We start from the raw sequence: 18,826 nt of genomic DNA, 5'->3' as shown, positions 1-18,826 counted from the left end.
AGACAACCTAAAGGAACTGGTGATTTCTAAGTGTTATAGGAAAAATAACTACACTTAACCACTAAGTCCTCGATTGCACAGTTAAATTTCTCCCTAAATATTTGGTAATGATATTAAAACTGGGTTGATCCCCACCAGCCAGGCAATGCTCTCTTCTCGCTGCTGCCATCAGGTAGAAGGTACAAGAGTCTCAGGACCTGAGCCACCAGGTTCAAGAACAGTTACTACCCACAGCCATCAGGCTCTTGAATAAAAAGGGGACAACTATGCTCACTTACCCGTCATTGAAATGTTCCCAAAACCAAAGATCTCACTTTAAGTACTCTTTATCTCATGTTTTCATTATTTATTATGTATGGCTATTAAAAAGCAATAAATAACAATAATTCATATTTGAATTTTCAAAGTTTGTTGTCTTTTGCACTTCATTGATCCTGTTATAGTTACTATTCTATAGATTTGCTGAGTATACCCAAAAGAAAATGAATCTCAGGGTTGTATATGGTGAACACATGCACTTTGATATTAAATTTTTGAACTTTTTGAACTTTGAGTTCAACTGACATAGAATTGGATGAAAACAATGGCTGACTCATAATAACTCTGTAGCCATGCATGCATGTAAAATAATTTTAGTTCTTTTCTAACGTAACCTGTATTGAGCAGGGTTAGATTCACTTGTTTGTAACGGAACAGAGTAATAATAAGCAAGAAAACCCCGACTGCTTCCAGTGTTACCGGATTTTAAAACAACCGTCATTCCATTGTATGAGGATAGAAATGATAGAGCCATTCCTTTACACACTGTTGAAATCAGGGAATAATTTGTTCCAGGCCCATCATATAATGCAACAAAATGATATCTGCAATTTGTTTCAAATTCTAACCTGTGGAGAAAGATCATAGATTACATAGAAGCATAGCAAAGTCCCAGCAGGTTTAAGCCATTTGGCCCCTTAAGCCAATGTGAACACAATGATATTATAGCTTAGGGCGTTCCAGAGTTCAGAGTTCAATTCCAGTGCCATCTCTATAGGTCCTCCCCATGGAATGCGTGGATTTCTCTGGGTCCTCCAGTTTCCTCCCACAGTTCGTAGGCGTACCATGTACGTTAGTTGGTTATTGTAAATTATCCCGTGATTAGGTTAGGATTCATCAGCTTTGTTAAGTGTTGCTGGCTCAAAGATCTGGAAGGGCCAACTCCACACTGTATCACTAAGTAAAGTAAAATTATGTTCCTGCTCTCTCCCTATATCCTTTGATGCTTCTTGTGTCTATAAATGTATCCATCTCCTTGTCAAGCATATTGAGTGATGTAATCCCCACAGCCTTCTGCAGGTTTATCATCCTCCAAGTAAAGAAATTCTCCACATCTCAGTTCTACTCTGCATCTTGTGACTGAGATTTCTGTTTCTAGACGCTCCAGCCATTGGAAATATCCTCCTCACATCCAATAAGTTACAATTCGATCCATTCTCATTCTTCTAAACTCTAATAAAAACAAGCCTCGTCAATTTATTCTCTCCTCATTCAACGACTTAACAAACCTTAATTGCATTCTCTCTGAGAAATTTGTCTTTTCTTAGATAAGAAGACCAAACTGCACATTGTACTCGGTGTGGTCTCATCAAGGACCGGTATAATTGTAACAAGACACACTTGTGCCTATATTCAAACCCTCTTGCTCTGATGGACATAACGAGTGAACATTACAGGAACACCTGAACCTGTCCGTGCGCTTGTACTTCCCAGTCTAAAAATACTGAAAGAATACATTCCTTTTTCTTTCCCTACCAAAGAGAATAACTTCATCCACAATGTATTTGTATCTACCATGTCTGTGCCTACTTGTTCAAAGACACCTTGAAGCCTCTTTACATCTTCTCTGCAAGTCATAGTAAAGTTTAGTGTCATCAGCGCACTTTAAAATACAGGTGTCCCCTGCTTTACGCCACTTTGCTTCTACAAACGACCTACATTGGTAACCTGTTTTCGCATTACAAAGAGGATTTTTGCTTTTATGAAAATTTTTCCCATATAAATTAATGGTTCTTCGCTTTACGCCATTTTAGCTTAAGTAAGGTTTCGTAGGAACGCTCTACCTTTGTAAAGGGGGGAGGGACACCTGTATTACATTTTGTTCCCTCATGCAAACAACTGGTATGTTATAACAGAGAGGCCCAGGAACTGGTCCCTACAGTTCCCCACTGGTTACATCCTGCCACCCTAAGAAGGACCCATTTCTTATCAGTTAGCTAATTTTTAGTACATTCCAATTTATTACCCTAATACTACGTGTTAATTTTAAACATTCATGTCTTATGTAGGACTTTATCAATGCTGCAGAAAATCAAGTATAACTCACCAATGCCTTTCCCTCGCCAGTTGCACAATACATCATCAACAACCTTCTATACCTTTACAGAAGGCTGTGTTCCTTGTTTACTTTAAATTGTGATGGTGTGTGGCCGGGCAGTAACTGAAAAGCTTTGACACACATAGACTTTGTTGCCACACAGCTGCAATTTTCTTTTATATAATATTAATATAACTTTGAAATCATGCTAATATAATTCTGAAATCTATGGTAATATCATTGTGAAATACTGTAAGTATGAATATAATCCATAAATTTTCTAAATAATATATGTACCAGAACCTTTACTTTGAAACATTTTAGAACTTCAATGTATTTACATTGCCAGTGTTTCAAGTTAAAACACTGTTACAAATTGTAACAATAAACACAGAATGGAAGTCGGTGGTTCATTGTTAATAAACCATTAGATGCTGTCTAAGTTTTTAAGAAATGTGTAAAATTTTCTTTCTTATACTGTGATTCATTATATCTTTTAATTAATAAATGAAAAGTATGTGATTTTTCAATTTTCTTTCTAAATATTCATAGCATGCATATTGCCAAAAAAGATATTTAAAGTGTCACTCAGTTTTTAGACCCTGTAAAAATTAAAAGCTGAAGGATATGTACTAACTACCCTGAGGATAAGAACACCCACAAGTTCAGCCGCAGGTTTTGACTGTAGTGAGGCAGCCTACTGCTTATTATAGTTAATGAAAGGAAAGTGAGAGTTTGATGCTGTGCTGTCATCGCAAATAAAACAATCGTCCTTTGGCTAAGCAAACGCAAGGCTACTACATTCATGCATGTGGATGCCTATTTATTTATTTATTGATACAGCACAGAATAGGCCCTTTGAGTCTCGCTGCCCAACTATCCCCTAATCCCCCTTACCAACCAGTACAACTTTGGACTGTGGGAGGAAACTGGAGCACCCTGAGGAAACCTGCATGGTCATGGGGAGAACATATAAACCCCTTACAAGCAGTGGCGGGAATCAAACCCATGTCACCTGCACTGTAAAGTACAGTGCTAACCGCTACACTACCGTGCCACCTGAATCCATGAAGCATTTCGCAGAATTCAAGTGATTTTTCTGCAGAAAAGTAGCTGTATCTCCGTCCAAGGAGTGCGTAAAACACTAATCTGCCATCCGACTGTGATCCCACCCCTGCCATGCTGACAGTGATCTGGCTGTGGCCTAGTCTGGCAGCCAGCTCAGGTTTCTGTTGCTGGCGGAAGAAGGCAGGGCCTCAGAGGCCAGAATGCCTCAAACTCACTCTTCAATGCTCAATAAATATTCCTGCATAGCCTGTTAGCATCCTGGCACCAGATGTGCTGCAGCCATTGGGTAAGCCAGCTAGAGTACCATGACCAGTAAAGGAACAGAGAGGACAGAGACACATGCTCAGTTAATGTTTATTTGTGGGAATGATCTGCAAAGATAATTTCTGCTTTCTCTATTGTTCTGTTCAATCTGTTGCTGTAGCCATCAGTAACAAAGGGATTAAAGCTCACAGACTTTGTCAAAGCTGGAGAGCAACCACAGCCTCAGCCCAGATCACCAGTAGGCTTGCTTGCCACAGCCTCTCACTGGCAACTGAAAGACAATCTTGGCAAACAACTACAGTCTCCTGACTTCATTGTATCATCATCCCTGAGACCTGATATAGTCATTCTGTCAGAAACCTCGAAACAGGTGGTTGTGGTGGTTAGTGCCTTGGGAAGACTGGATTAAGGAGGTGTTTGAACGTAAGAAAGCCAAATACAAGGAGCTGGTTGAGCAGTGCCAGAGACAGGGATGGAGGGCTCGATGCAGGGTTGAAAAGTGCTGCTGGCTGCTCGCTGTGCAGAACCTACTCTCCCCTTGGCAAGATGCGGGCTGCAAAGAAAAGAGCCATCAGGACTGTCGCAGAGGCTGCTGAGCGAGTCTCCAGATGACTATGGATCAAGAAATGTGACCTGTGGACCAATGCTGCTGGGACTCCCTGATCAACCCTGGCTGGGTCGCCTGGGTTAGAGTGCCTGACGTTGAAAGATGCAAAACACTCAATGACGCCAGGTTACATCACTGATGATGTGTCCCAGCGCATGCTAGGATGTATCTTAGCATCCTAGTAGCCTAGAGAACTGGAAATGTGTTTACTAGGATCTGTTGTACTGTTATTGTTCTCAAAATAAAATGCTTATGTCCTTCTATCAGGAAGCTTTTCTCCTCCTCCTCCTCCTCAGCTTTTTGCAGCACAACTGCTGATGAAGGCTGAGTCCACATTAATTCTCAATGGACTAATTCTGACACTTGACTGATAATGAGATGTTGTGTTGTGCCTGGTTCCTCGGACACTTTATAACACCTGCAAAGCCATTGTTTAAAGAGGAAATAAACTGGCAGTTTGATCAGATCAGGCTTTTCTGTCTCGAAAATTAATCAATGCGGCTGGCAAACGAGAGGACCATCATCCTAATTTAATTTAAAAGTTGTCATCCATGTAATGAATACTCTTAAGTGAATCCATGGAGAATAATTATGTTAAGCAATAGATATCTCTGAAATTATCTATAAGTACCATGTGTAGGTAGTAATACCATTACTTACTGGATTTCTGTGAGTTCTACTTTTACTCGTTAGTCCTTGTCCACATTTAAATACCAGTTACACTGGGCATTGTTTGGATAATCATAGGGATAATTTGGAGGATGAAAAATTCCACAGTCAGCCAGAAGAAAGCCTCCACAGGTTATAATAACTAGCAATGATAAGAGATAAGTTATAATCAAATATCTTTCAGGAGATAGAAACTTTGCTTTCTCTTCTGAAGATTTCTATTCTTCACTAGATTACAATTTGTTAGAAAATAATCACATTCTTAGACCTTACAACATCTGTTATTTGAACGTTGGTAGTGACTGCTGAGTCACCCCTTAAGTGACGAAACGTTGCTCATTCAGAAATGATTGTTCATCCATTGCTGCATTCCATTCTTTTCAAACTCTAATATCTTCAGCTAGAGAGTGGTAAATCTCTGGAATTCATTGCCACAGGCAGCTGTGGATGTCAAGTCATTGGGTATACTTAAGGCAGAGGCTGATAGATTCGTCATTAGGCATGGCATGAAGGGTTACGGGGAGAAGTCAGGGGATTAGGGCTGAGAGGGAAAATGGATCAGCCTTGATGAAATGGCAGAGCAAATTTGTTAGGCCAAATGGTCTAGTATGGTCTAATCATTTGGCAGGTGTTGAAGAATGGTCTACAGTGGTTTAGAGATCAATGGGGGTATCAATATGTTCCTTTTAAATCCTTCTCATATTCCAGTTACTTCCCAACCCATAATCTCTTCTACATTGTGACGTTTAGATGATTCAGATGTGATGTTTCTTACCAGATCCCTCTCCTCAGCATCACTGTCCCCTTGTGATTTCCTCCTTTTGGAGATTCATGGCATACCACCTAACCAGAGTCATTGGATTCAAAGGAAGAAACAGGAAATTCAATATACTTACATGGCAAGGAATGAAAATCCCCAACAAAGCTTTGATCCCTTTCACCCACACCAGACTGAAAGTGAATCGTCATACTGTTAGATGATGATGTAACTGTTTTCTCTGAAGCATTGCATACTATTCCAAGCAAATTAAATTTTGATGAAGGGCTATCATATATTTTAAAATGATCAGATTTACAATTTGATACATTTGCCATTTTGTGGGAGGAAATAGTGAAAAAATTTAAAACATTGTATTTATTTTAATTTTCTATTTGTTGAATGGTCATTGATGTGAATCATTAACTCTTTTACTCTCTCCAGGGGTGATGACTGGTCTGTTGAGTTGTAATGATACTTTATATATATTTGCTTCTTTCTATCTTAGTTTTGAAGCAATATCCTTAGGATCTTACCCCAAGATAAACTGAACATAATAATTTTGATATTAAACCTGAGGTATTTCTAATCTCGTGTGAGATTGTTAGAGATAGCAACATTGGTAAAACATGCTCCTGTTTCACAATATAAAATGAGATTATGTGAAAAAAAATTACTCATATCCAAATATGGTCTTTCCTCTCAAAACATGTCAGTAAAATTGATATGGAGAATGACTCACACATTGTAATGAATTGAACCTTTACTTTTACAGTATTAATTTTTTATCTTTTAATCCATCTTCATTTGTAAGTTTGTCAGTTGAGTAAGTTTCAACATCATTTCTACTTCAAATAATTCAAAACCTCCTAAGTTCTATACTGGGTGATGTAGCTTGAGAAGCTAAAGGACAACTGACTGGAGAAAGCTGATTAAACACTTCAAACAGATTGGTTTATTTCCCTTCTCAATTGTCAATGTGATACTGATCACCTTTTTTCACTAATGGGATTGCTAATTAATAGGCCAGAAAATCAATTGTGCAGCAAGTGCTTTTTCATTTCTATGCTGTTAACTGGGTGGTGGGGTGGAGATATGTCTCTACCACATCTCCACCCCATACCGTATATGTTGCTCCTTCCCTCCATTAGCCTGCAGGTCACCCTTGGGCAAGGTGTAGCACTTGCTTAGCCCCCCCCCCCCCCAATCAGGGTTACATGAAGCCATGGGAACAAGTGGTAGATGGTCGTATGAGCAGCTGGTGCATATCACAAGTCCTAATTATATGACCACTGACACCAGGCAGTCAGCCTCTGAAGAGTATTGATAATGGCTGGGGTCGCCCATCTTGTAAAGACTCTGCCCAGAAGAAGACAATGGCAAACCACCTCTGTAGAAAAATTTGCCAAGAACAATCATAATCATGGAAAGACCATGATTGCCCACATTGTACAACATGGCACATAATGATGGTGATGATGCAGTAATCGAAAAGTACTGTGATCAGCCCTTCTGAGTAGGCATTGAACCTAATGCAGCTTTGAACTGCATAATTCTGTATCTACAACACACCTAAGCACAGCAGCCATTAATATTCAGTGAGAATCGTGGTACACCTGCAGTTTTGGAGTGCAAATGCCTAATAAAGTGCACCTCTCCCACAACAATAAGCCTCAACTGAAGATCCACAAGACTTTGCTCAGAAAGGCCGACCTTACTTGTTACACACACCTGATATCAGTTCCTCCTAACTCCATATAAAACTTTCTGAGTTTCCCACTCAGTTTCATTTTGGAAATGATTGCTCAGTACAGCATTAGTCCCATCATTGTATTGCTTCTGTTGAAATAACTTCATTTTAAGTTTGCTCACCTGGTGGCCGTTCAGTCAATTCATCAAGTTATTTACTGATTGATAAGTTGAACACGTTTACAGTCACAGTGTTTGAGTGGAAGTGCAAATACTTACTTCAAATTAAGAAGATTCAATCTTATATTTCGGTTATGTGACATATATATGTACCACGTGCATTCCATGTTATTTGGATAGTTCTTTGGATAATTGGGGCTTGTAAAATAACCATTGTTTTGAACAATAATTCCTCCACATGATTCTTCTTTATCTGGTAATAGTAAAGAAACAAGTAAGTACATGAAAATTAAACTACCTTTTCATCTCTTTTTCTGACAACATGAGTTTTTATTAAGTTTTGTAACTTCAAAACATTAAACTAATTCAGAAGAAGACTTGGGAGTCTGAAATGCAGGTCTAACTTCAAGTTTACTTTAAACAGGGCACACACATATATGGTAGCACGATGATAGATGCAATTAACATATTTTTATGTATAACCCATAATTAATTATTTAAATGAACAGGAGTCCTTCATCAAGCAAATACAAGATTACTCAAATATTATTGAAATATTAAATACACAACAGTTTCCTCTGGGTGCTCAAGTTTCTTCACAGAGATGGATAAGTTGCTCCTCTAAATGCCCAGCTGTGTAGGTAAATGACAGAGACTAGGGTGCTGTTGATGAGAATGTGGGGATTAATGTACAATTAGTATAAGTATGATTCCTTAACATTGCTATAGCCGGGAAGAGGGGGAGGTAGTAGGGATAAGCTTCCACTACCTCCTTAATGGCGTGCGACTCAAATAACCTCTGATAACCAAGTCCAGCTCCCGGCCTTCACACGTGACTCAGCTACGAAGACCGTCAGAACCGTTGCTACTGACAGGAGAAGGGGCAAAGGTGGATTACTGCCACCTTTAAACTAGTCGCTTGGGGCTGATGGATCTTGTCAGCCATGGTTGGCAGCTCACCTAGGAGAAGAAAAGCTCCGATTTCTAACTTCCGCTGACTTGCAGCTACACTGCTCACGGGGAAGGCTTTGGGAGTAAACCCCAAGGGAAAGATCCGGAGCCGGAGTCCTTAAGGCTGTCCTACATTGAGTTCAATGCTGGCTGGCACCTCCTGCTACGCGGCTGGTGCCAAACTACTGTTCCTTGGTGGAGAGGGGAAGCTTGCTACATGGGCACTGGCTTTCTCTCTGTATCGTACTGCCCTGCTTGCATATCTAGACAGCTAGGAGGCAACATTCATGGTCGACCCTGACCAACGGAGTCCTCTCAAAGTGTAACTATGCGGTTGACAATTGACATGAACTTGGTGAGTCAAAGTGTTGTTTCAATGGTATAACTCTCTTCTGTGACCCATTGTAAACACTGGGGTTTACAACTGAACAAGATTTTATTCTTTTCTAAAATTCAGGGTACCACGGTTACTGCGACGCTAATACAGATCAGGGCGTTGAAGTTCAGAGTTCAATCCCAGCATCCTCCATAAGGAGTTTGTACATCCTACCCATGGAATGCATGGGTTTTCTCCGGCTGCCCTGGCTTCCTCCCATAGTTCAAAGACATAACTGTTAGTAGGTTAATTGGTCATTATAAATTGTCCTGTGTGTTGTGTATTTAATATTCCAGTGATATTTGAGTAATCTTGTGTATATATTGGTTGTTTAAGCATTATTGTTTATTTAAATAATTAATTATGGGTTATATGTAATTTTGTGTTAATTGCATACGTCAACACGGTACCATGTGAAACGTGCACCTCACTTAAAGTAATGATGAAGTTACACCCACATTCTTCTGACTCCTGTCTTTATTTTAATTATTTTAATTTTTTTGAAGTACAAAAAGTAACACTGTAAACGTCCTGCACACAGTTCACAAAACTACCTCTTCCCCTTCTTCTTTTAAATATGCTTCTACTACTAATCTGTGTGTGATGGGAGCCAGCAACTGACATGTTTTTGGGATGACTGAGCAATCTGGCGCTTTTGGCGTCTCCGAGGGAATCCGCTGCCGTTGAGAGCGAGGTTGTGAAGGTGTATGCTGGCTAATGGCGGTGCGCAAACACCTGACCAACTCCATTCCTCACCGATCTCGCCGATGAAAGCATTGAGCAAGGTTGAAATTGACAAGGTCGGGAGAGGAAGTCAAGCGGGTGTTCAGCACTGCCTGCCTGCAGTTGACCAGTCTCCCACTGCTGCCAGAGGAAGGTGCAGGAGATTTGGATCTTGGGCAAGGCCTGATTGGCACAACTTGTGGATTGGACTCATTATTAGAGGGCTCTGTGGTCCATGTTACATGTCTGTTTTATTTCCGGTTACTCCTTTTTTATTACTATTTTGCGCAATTTTGATTGGGGCGCTTTGACGTGGACTCGCTCCGTGGCCTGCATTTAATGAACAGCACAGAGCTAAAAGGATTTGAACGTTCCCAGACTGTTTCGAGACTGCAGTTTGATGTTTAATATTCTGTGCGTTATTCACTCATTTTTTGTTGTTTGCACGATCTGTTCTTTTATCTGGTGCTTGCGTGTTTGATGTTTTCCTTGAACGGGTTCCACGGTGTTCCTTTGTTCCGTGGCTGCCCATGGCAAGACAAATCTCAGGGTTGTTTTCTGTACACATACTTTGAATCTTTGATTAGGCTAGGGTTAAATCAGGGGTTGCTGGGCAACACGGCTCAGAGCCAGAGGGCCTATTCCACACTGTGTCTCCCCCTAACTAACTAAATAAATAAAATAGAATTGTCAATCCAATTTTTTTTTGTAGGAAATCAACAAAGGAAATCCTGGTTGATTTTTTTTTCATTTTTAAGCATTTAGGTTGACATTCTTTCCATCTCTCAAAGGATAAGAAAGGGGTTTTATTACCAAACTGAGGTTTTAATTAGAAAAACTCAGAGCCTGCGGAAGTGGGCCAGATCTTACTGTGTAATCTTCCTAAGAAGGTTGGCGTCATTCAATGTCTGTAGTGAGATGCTGAAGATGTTCTATAGGTCAGTTGTGGAGAGCGCCCTCTTCTTTGTGGTGGCGTGTTGGGGAGGAAGCATTAAGAAGAGGGACGCCTCACGTCTTAATAAGCTGGTAAGGAAGGCGGGCTCTGTCGTGGGCAAAGTACTGGAGAGTTTAACATCGGTAGCTGAGCGAAGGGCGCTGAGTAGACTACGGTCAATTATGGATAACTCTGAACATCCTCTACTACGGTCAATTATGGATAACTCTGAACATCCTCTACATAGCACCATCCAGAGACAGAGAAGCAGTTTCAGTGACAGGTTACTATCGATGCAATGCTCCTCAGACAGGATGAAGAGGTCAATACTCCCCAATGCCATTAGGCTTTACAATTCTACCGCCAGGACTTAAGAACTTTTTAAAAGCTATTATTAATGCTTTTTGAGACGGTGATTTAGATGCATATCATATTTTTTTTTACTGAGTTAAGTATTGTATGTAATTAGTTTTGCTACAACAAGTGTATGGGACATTGGAAAAAAGTTGAATTTCCCCATGGGGATGAATAAAGTATCTATCTATCTATCTATCTATCTATCTATCTATCTATCTCAACAGTTCCAGGAGGAACCACTGATGATTAGCCATGTAGACAGGGGTAGGTCCTAAACTTGGTGACAGTTTTGAGCTGGGGAAAATTTGTCCATTCACCTTATGGTTGGACTTCACAAGGCAGAGCTTATTCTTGCTGAGATAGCACTGCGGTAAGGAATTACAGGTCCTGCATCAGGTTAGGTGTGATATAGGATCTGACTCTCATCTATTTCAAAGGGGATTGAAGGGAGGTGCAGTGGTAAACAAAGGATTTTATTTAAAATAAATTTTAATGCTGTTTTAGTGCTTGTAATGGTTTTAGTTCCTTTTTAAAAGATACGTTATAAACTAAAATTCAGAAAGTTTTAGAAATTCACAAGCAAATACTGATCTTACGATAAATAGATATGTGATTATATGTGACTAATTACATTTAGTCAAGGTATTGTAGCACCTGATTGGAAGAAATGTTTGAAGAAATAATAAACACAAGAAAGTCTGCAGACGCTGGAAATCCAAAGCAACACACACAATGCTGCAGGAGCACCAGGTCATGCAGCATCTGTGGAAATGAATAGACAGTCGACATTTCAGGACCGAGAAGGAAGTGGGGGGAAGGTGCCAGAATGGAAAGGAGAGGGGAGGGGAAGGAGGCTGGCTGGATGGTGACAGGTGGGTGGGAAAGGTCAAGGGCTGGAGAAGAAGGAATCTGATAGGAGAGGAGAGTGGACCACAGGAGAAAGGGAACGGGACCCGGCGGGTGGGGGGGGGGGGGGTAGTAGGCAGGTGAGAAGAGGTAAGAGGTCAGAGTGGGGAATAGAGGAAGTGGGTGAAAAGATTTGTTTACCAGAAGGAGAAATCAATAATCAGGCCATCAGGTTGGAGGCGACACTGACAGAATAAAAGGTGTTGCCTTGAAGAAATAACCTTTCACTGGCTTTTCCTACTCTTTCAAAACTGGGGCTACAGATTTGGCATATTCCTGGAGCTTAAATTAGTTAAACAACATCTTATTGATGAGGGTGATCTGTGGAAATTAATCAGTTCTGATTTGAATTCACTGTTTGCCAGTGTTTTCATTCTCTAGGTAACTAATTTTTGGCCAGTAATTTAAAAACGTGATATTATAACCATATAACCATATAACAATCACAGCACGGAAACAGGCCATTCCGGCCCTCCTAGTCCGTGCCGAACTCTTAATCTCACCTAGTCCCACCTACTCGCACTCAGCCCATAACCCTCCACTCCTTTCCTGTCCATATACCTATCCAATTTTACCTTAAATGACACAACTGAACTGGCCTCTACTACTTATACAGGAAGCTCATTCCACACAGCTATCACTCTCTGAGTAAAGAAATACCCCCTCGTGTTTCCCTTAAACTTTTGCCCCCTAACTCTCAAATCATGTCCTCTCGTTTGAATCTCCCCTATTCTCAATGGAAACAGCCTATTCACGTCAACTCTATCTATCCCTCTCAACATTTTAAATACCTCAATCAAATCCCCCCTCAACCTTCTACGCTCCAATGAATAGAGACCTAACTTGTTCAACCTTTCTCTGTAGCTTAAGTGCTGAAACCCAGGTAACATCCTAGTAAATCGTCTCTGCACTCTCTCTAATTTATTGATATCTTTCCTATAATTCGGTGACCAGAACTGTACACAATATTCCAAATTTGGCCTTACCAATGCCTTGTACAATTTTAACATTACATCCCAACTTCTGTACTCAATGCTCTGATTTATAAAGGCCAGCGTTCCAAAAGCCTTCTTCACCACCCTATCTACATGAGACTCCACCTTCAGGGAACTATGCACTGTTATTCCTAGATCTCTCTGTTCCACTGCATTCCTCAATGCCCTACCATTTACCCTGTATGTTCTATTTGGATTATTCCTGCCAAACTGTAGAACCTCACACTTCTCAGCATTAAACTCCATCTGCCAACGTTCAGCCCATTCTTCTAACCGGCATAAATCTCCCTGCAAGCTTTGAAAACCCACCTCATTATCCACAACACCTCCTACCTTAGTATCATCAGCATACTTACTAATCCAATTTACCACCCCATCATCCAGATCATTTATGTATATTACAAACAACATTGGGCCCAAAACAGATCCCTGAGGCACCCCGCTAGTCACCGGCCTCCATCCCGATAAACAATTATCCACCACTACTCTCTGGCATCTCCCATCTAGCCACTGTTGAATCCATTTTATTATTCCAGCATTAATACCTAACGACTGAACCTTCTTAACTAACCTTCCATGTGGAACTTTGTCAAAGGCCTTGCTGAAGTCCATATAGACTACATCCACTGCCTTACCCTCGTCAACATTCCTCATAACTACTTCAAAAAATTCAATAAGGTTTGTCAAACATGACCTTCCACGCACAAATCCATGCTGGCTACTCCTAATTAGATCCTGTCTATCCAGATAATTATAAATACTATCTCTAAGAATACTTTCCATTAATTTACCCACCACTGATGTCAAACTGACAGGTCTATAGTTGCCAGGCTTACTTCTAGAACCCTTTTTAAACAATGGAACCACATGAGCAATACACCAATCCTCCGGCACAATCCCCGTTTCTAATGACATCTGAAAGATCTCCGTCAGAGCTCCTGCTATCTCTACACAAACTTCCCTCAAGGTCCTGGGGAATATCCGGTCAGGACCCGGAGATTTATCCACTTTTAAATTTCTTAAAAGCGCCAGTACTTTCACCTCTTTAATTGTCATAGGTTCCATAACTTCCTTACTTGTTTCCCACACCTTACACCATTCAATATCCTTCTCCTTAGTGAATACCGAAGAGAAGAAATCGTTCAAAATCTCTCCCATCTCCCTCGGCTCCACACATAGCTGACCACCCTGATTCTCTAAGGGACCAATTTTATCCCTCACTATCCTCTTGCTTTTAATATAACTGTAGAAGCCTTTCGGATTTACTTCCACCTTATTTGCCAAACCAAACTCGTAACTTCTTTTAGCTTTTCTAATCTCTTTCTTAAGTTTCCTTTTACATTCTTTATATTCCTCGAGCAATTCCTTTACTCCACGCTGCCTATATCTATTGTAGACATCCCTCTTTTTTCGAACCAAGTTTCTAATATCCCTTGAAAACCATGGCGCTTTCAAACCTTTAACCTTTCCTTTCAACCGAACAGGAACATAAAGATTCTGTACCCTCATAATTTCACCCTTAAATGACCTCCATTTCTCTATTACATCCTTCCCATAAAACAACTTGACCCAATCCACTCTCTCTAAATCCCTGCACATCTCCTCAAAGTTAGCCTTTCTCCAATCAAAAATCTCAACTCTAGGTCCAGTCCTGTCCTTCTCCATAATTATATTGAAGCTAATGCTATTGTGATCACTGGACCCGAAGTGCTCCCCAACACATACATCTGTCAGCTGACCTATCGCATTCCCTAACAGGAGATCCAACACTGCCCCATCTCTAGTCGGTACTTCTATGTATTGTTGCAAAAAACTATCCTGCACACATTTCACAAACTCTAAACCATCCAGCCCTTTTACAGAATGAGCTTCCCAATCTATGTGTGGAAAATTAAAATCTCCCACAATCACCACCTTGTGTTTACTACAAATATCTGCTATCTCCTTACACATTTTCTCTTCCAACTCACGCTCCCCATTAGGTGGCCTATAATACACTCCTATCAGTGTTACTACACCTTTCCCATTCCTCAATTCCACCCAAATAGCCTCCCTAGAGGATCATTCAAATAGGACCTATTGTATCAGCTTTAAAGTGCAATGCCTAATTGCTACTAAATTGGACATCAAGCACCATTAATTGTGAATGAATTCCATTCCAATTTAAATTGTACGAAGCATGACAGGAATATTTCCATACTTACATTGACACAAGGGCAAGGAGTGGTAATTGGCAACAAAGACACAATTACTTTTAGTCCTATCAGTTTTAAACCTAATGGTTATACTGCTGGATGTTGATTTAAATATATTGTTTGAAGAAGCACAAGATACAGCAATCAGAGCAGAATCTTCTGAAGGCCCATCATGTACGGCAATGTAGTCACTTGAACAACCTATGGAAACTTCCACCCTGTGGAGAGAATGATCAGAGAGTGAAAATATAGTCTTCACTGACCCCTTGTCATTTTCTGTTTTACTCGATGAAAATGATCGCCAATGGTCACCTCCTCCTGCAATTTTCATTATCAACACTTGGCTGTCCTCATTCCACTCCTAATTTTAAAGCTGCGACTTCAGTCCCGTTGACCCCCAGTTTGAGACAGGCTGCTGATGCACCGTCCACAGTGTACTACAGCCACTCACAGAATAATGGCCCCTACCGCCAAGGGCAAGAACATCCAATGCTCCGTCTGCTCTACGCCACATGCCTTCCTGACTTGGAGTTACTTTGCCATTCCTTCATTGTTGCTCCCCAAGCCTCGTTAGGCTCAGCCCGCGGCAACCTTGCTGTTTCTTTAGCGCTTGTCTGTTTTATGAGGCCAAGTTGCTAGCTCAACGCTCACCCCAGCACGAATGGAAAGCGTGCAAGGAGTTGGCTGGTTTCAAACCTGAGACAATTCGCCCCGAAGTCCAGTGTAGATGTCACTACACCCGCTGGCTGGTTAATATTCTTTCACTGGGAGTGGTTTAAATCGTGGAAGGAATAGAAAAGGAATAAGAATGAATGACAGAGACCATTGATACATTTTAACTGTCTTTAGTTAATTAGTTATTAGCTCTAGACGATCGGTAAGGAATCAAACATGAGCACCAAGCAGAATGATAGGTCAGTGATCAGTAATCATTCTCCCCTAATCCTGAGGTAGGAAGGATGCAGGAATAGCTGGAATGCAATTAGAATAGCCACAGTGAAATCTAACCCCCCAACAATGAACGATGAGGCCTGGGATGGTGCAGTTCCTCATGCTCACCATGCAAGACCTCTGGGTGCCTAGGGGAAGGGTGAGGATGGTAGCTAGGCTGCTCCTGGTATCGCATTCAGTCAGGGCAAGACAGCCCATTCGATTCCCATTGTGCAGGACACCCAGGCCCGGGTGAAGGCACAGGGTGATCAGATCATGTACTCATCTCTGTAGTGACTGAAATGGGTGAAGGTGGTAAAAGAAGCGCCACCATGTCTCCGATTAGAATAAAAATACAAAATTCTGTACAATTGGAGGAGCATTAGCCGCCATCTCCCACCTCTGATTGAAACATCAGAGTGATTCTGTTTGATGTGAAGAACGGTTGGTGTGAATAATGCACTCAACAGAAAGCTGCATTTTTCCTTAACTCAATAGCTTGATACTGCAGATATCCTAACCCTTATCAATGTTGAATTATTTTCAATAGGGACCAGAGGGAGAAGCCGAGCGACATTTGGCCACAGAAGATTCATCTTAAATATACTCAGAGAGACATTTCCGTCAACATTTCCTTCATTTTCTGCTTGCAGGAATGTCAGCTATAACAATTCCCAGATGAAACATAAATTGAACAGTCATATCCTGACATACATTTTCTTTGATTCTAACGTGCCCATGTAATTTTTCCATGAATTTTGCAAAGTTTGAAAAGAAAAGAATTTCAGGATGTATATTGTATACATTTCTCTGACATTAAATGTACCTATTAAACCTATTGACCTAATTGAGGAATAGTTACTAAGTAATTAATACCTTCTACATTACCTATAGTTAAAATGTCGATGTGTAAACTCTATTGCTTACTCAGTGAAAGTGAAATTCAAAACTATTCTTCTGCTCTTGTCCACAGAAATGCTCCAGATACATTCCACATTATCTGTGAAAGTTCCCCGGTCTTCAGTAAGAGCCTTTCCACATGTTTTTCCACCTAGTAATGGGAAGAAATAGATAACAATTAAAAATGGAATTTTCTCTCTTCCGTCCCTTTGCCTCATGTTGATCTTCCCTCTCACAGGTTGTAATTCAGCGGGTTATTTTCACTCTCTTTCACTTCTTTCAGCTAAAAGACCTTCTTCTTCGTATCTTGTCAATGAGTGACCTATTTGGAGAGATTGGGTTGTTTGCTCTGGAGCATTGGAGGTTGAGAGACTACATGATAGAAGTTTACAAAATTCTGAGAGACTTAGAAAGGGTTGATAGTGGGTGTCTCTTTCCCAGAATAGAAATGCTATATACTAGAGAGCATAGCCTTAAGGTGAGAGGAGAAATGTTAAAGAGAGATGTGAGGGACAAGTTTTTTTAAATAGTGATAGACCCCTGCTGAGGGAAGTGGTGAAAGCAGGTATGATAAATGCACTTCAGAGCCATTTAGTAGGTCACATGAACATGAAAGGGGTGGAGCGATCTGGCTCACGTGCAGGCAGTTGGAATTATTTTCATTGGGCATCATTGTCAGCACCAGTATTGGAGGCTATAGGATCTGTTTCTTGGTTATTGTTCTATGTTCTGTGTTCTACAAATGTTGAGTAAACCAGCCAATGCTGATTGAGTATCAATCAGAAGAGAAAATTCAATTTAATTTTATAATTTAGTTCCTTATCAACTTCTTCCACGATCATTTACTTCTTCCTGTCCTGTAAACATCTGTTCATTATTTGCCATGTTGTATGACATGGGCGATCATGGTCTTTCCATGACCATGATAGTTCTTGACAATTTTTTTCTACAGGATTGCCATTGCTGACTTCTGGGCTGTGCCTTTACAAGATGGGTGACCTCAGCCATTATCAATATTCTTCAGAGATTGTCTGCCTAGTGTCAGTGGTCGCATAACCGGGACTTGTGATATGCACCAGCTGCTCATACGACCATCCACCACCTTCACCCGTGGCTTCAAGTGACCCTGATTGAGGGGCTGAGCAGGTGGCCTGCAGGTTAGCAGAGGGAAGGAGCACCCTATGCCTCATTTGGAAAGATGTGTCTTCAGCCCACCACCTACCCTGTAAATGTACAGTAGTCATTGAAAGCAAACATGCAAGTGGAGTGATCTGTTAGGAAGACAAAAGGTTCAATGGCCTTATGTAACTAGAGGTTTTGAGTGCAGGAGCAAGGTGTTTTTGCAATTATATAGGTCCTCAGTGAGACCAGCTTGGAAGGTAGTGTGTAGATTTGGACACCTTACCTAAGATAGTTTACATTAAACTATAGAGGGAGTCCAAGCTGATTTCTTGGATAATGGAGCTGTACTATGTGGAGGGATTCAGTCAAATAGGTTTGATTTTTTTTTACGGGAGATGAGAAGAATGAGAGCTGATCTAGCTATATCTTACAAAATTCCAACAGGGATTCATAGATTGAATGTAGGATGAAAATCTCCCCTGCTGGAGTATGTATAACAAGAGTTCACACTAACAGTGTAGTGGATAAGAGACTTAGGACTGAGATGATGAGGAATTTCTAGCCAAAGGTATTGGATCACTGGAATTTGTTGAATATTTTTAAGAAGTAGAAGGCAGGAGATTGGGGCTGAGAGGAAAATTGGATCAGCCATGATGAAATGGCAGAGCAGACTCGATAGGCTAAATGGCTTAATTCTTCTATATCTTATGGTCTTATGTTCTAAGTCATGTATATCTCATCAAAACAAAAAAAAACAACAGACAAATTGATCCTGCTGTGGCTATATAAATTGTTTTGCATTAAAGTTTATTATGCTGCTAATAATATTTGTGGTGGACAGTTGGGG

Source organism: Hemitrygon akajei, chromosome 23, assembly GCF_048418815.1.
Source record: "Hemitrygon akajei chromosome 23, sHemAka1.3, whole genome shotgun sequence".
Classification (NCBI taxonomy): domain Eukaryota; kingdom Metazoa; phylum Chordata; class Chondrichthyes; order Myliobatiformes; family Dasyatidae; genus Hemitrygon; species Hemitrygon akajei.
Note: the sequence above shows the minus strand (reverse complement) of the source record.